A 2154-nucleotide genomic window follows, 5' to 3' on the forward strand; every position below is an offset into this window, starting at 1 on the left:
AGGTGAAGAGGCCGTAGAACCTACACCCCAACATGTACAAAAAATGACTTAATAGCAACTCCCACCTGCAAGGAAGACATAGCTCTTTTTCCAGCCACCCGGTCCGAGTGAGGGGACATATCACAGAAAACCCAGCACGGTGGGAGCTAACCCATAGGGGCCCAAGGGGCTGGTGGGGGTGAGGAGGGGCAGTAGTCCTAGGGGAGGGGCTATGAGGAGGTCCTGAGGCGGTCGTTGGCTGTGCGAAAGCTCAGCAGCTTGTCCACCATGGGCGGGCATAGAAGAGCTGACTTGCCAGACTCTTGGGGCGGCTGTGCTTCTCCAGGAGATTCAGGCAGTACTCGTGGAAATCCGGCTTCTAGTCGATGTAGGTCACAGCTGCCATGCTGGGCACAGGATGAGTTTGCTGTGGTCCTGGAAGACGTCGCAGGATGCAGGATGATGGTGCTGTGCTTGCGGAATCAGGTAGGCAGGTAGGGTTGTTGGACTAGTTCATCACCTTCCCGTGGGTACCCACCTTCAGCAAGTGTTCACTCATGTAGTTTTGAAAGTACTTGGAGAGTGATCTTCATGGAGGAGTTGGGATGGGAACTCACGGCGAGGGAGAACTCTGCACCACCGTGCTCTATGAACCACAGACTGTCACCAAGGCACCAGAGGATGAGGTGAGTCCAACCATCGGAGAACACCCCCGACACTTTGCTACACAGCTGATGCCCGAGGCTGCACTTGTCCCAATCGTCCCCCACTTGCTGACTCGGAAGATGGGGGTGCCGGAGGGATCCTCAGCCTCCTCTTGCCTCACCAGCCCGTCTCAGAGGGCCTGGAGGCATTCACGCTATGCAGCCACTACAGCATGTCACCAAGGTGGCACTCTCTGGTCTCCTGGACCACTGGTCCCTCTTTTCCCCAGGGAGTCTTGGGCGTAGAGTTCTCTAGGCCTTTATTTAGGACTGTGAGAGGCTTCCTGTTGCTGGGATCCAGGCTTCTGGGAGCGATTGAATGCCTTGATGGAATGGTGGGGCAGGTAATGGGAGATGGGCTGGGATGTAGCCAGAAGTAAAGAACTCGTCTTGAGCTGCTCATGAATGATCAGGTGGGCAGTGGGACCTGTCTGCGGCATCTTCTGGAAGAGGGAGGTGGCCACGGGGTTGATGTGCTTGGGGATCCTGCATTCATTCTTCTTGATCCAGAAGTAGGTCAGTTTTAGGCAAGAGATCTCAAAAGGTGATCTACCCACCGACAAGGTATATATCAACATGATGCATCCAAAAGGCCCCCCGTCCACCAGGAAACGGTGCCCTTTCTTGCTCAGAGCCTCAAGAGCTACGTATTTAGACAGGGTTTTCTTCTTCTGTTCCCCATCATATTCACCTTTGGTTGCCAGGCCAGATCCCCTATTTTCACTTCCAGATCGTCATTCAGGAAGAGTTTGCCCAGCTTGAGGTCCCGGTGAATAACCTGGTTTGGGTGCAGGTACTGGCAGCCGAGGACCATGTGCTGCAGGTAGCGGCGGACCTCGGGCTGGGTCGTCACCTTCCTCCGCCGGTGCGGCTCCAGGGGAGGTCTTCGGCGGCAGCAGCGCCCCAGCACCACCAACATGAAGTTCGTGTCCACGTGCACCTACGACTCCGTGCTGGTGGGCGAGAGGGCAATGAATAGACATCTCCAAGGACATCTTCTCCTTCCGGTGCGGCCTGAGCAGCCGCGACTCAGGCAGGATCTTGCGGCCAAACGCCTCCTCTTGGCGTCCTCATCCTGTCAGAGATCTCAAAGCACTTGGCGAAGCCGCCCCTCCCCCAGGAAGCGGCCCGGCAGGCAGCACCGCCGACCGCGCGGCTCCACTAGGACCTCCAGGATCTCTTTTGCCTGCTGGATGGCGGTCGGGGGCCCTGGGAGCCACAACTCCAGAGATCCCGGCTTTCCCCGGTGGGCTGGTGCCCGCGCCAGCGTCTCTGCAGCGCCGCCGCGCTCGTGTTCCTGGAGTTGCTGGGCAGACGCAGCAGGGTCCTGGCAGAGGTTTGACACCGCTCCGCTGCTCCCCGAATCAAATGCTGCACCGGGCCTGTTGCAAAAGCCTCTCTTTTCTCTCTCTCTCTCTCTCTTTTTTTTTTTTTTTTCCCCACTACCGGGGAGGAAGAAGCGGGGCAGGAG

General features: G+C 57.5%; 1 pseudogene; it reads right to left on the reverse strand.

Annotated features, from left to right (window-relative positions):
* Nucleotides 1-209: 209 nt before the first annotated feature.
* LOC137761493 (serine/threonine-protein kinase PLK1 pseudogene) lies at nucleotides 210-1772 on the reverse strand (annotated as a pseudogene).
* Between the last annotated feature and the right edge of the window lie 382 nt (nucleotides 1773-2154).

This window comes from Eschrichtius robustus, chromosome 3 (genome assembly GCF_028021215.1).
Source record: "Eschrichtius robustus isolate mEscRob2 chromosome 3, mEscRob2.pri, whole genome shotgun sequence".
NCBI lineage: Eukaryota > Metazoa > Chordata > Mammalia > Artiodactyla > Eschrichtiidae > Eschrichtius > Eschrichtius robustus.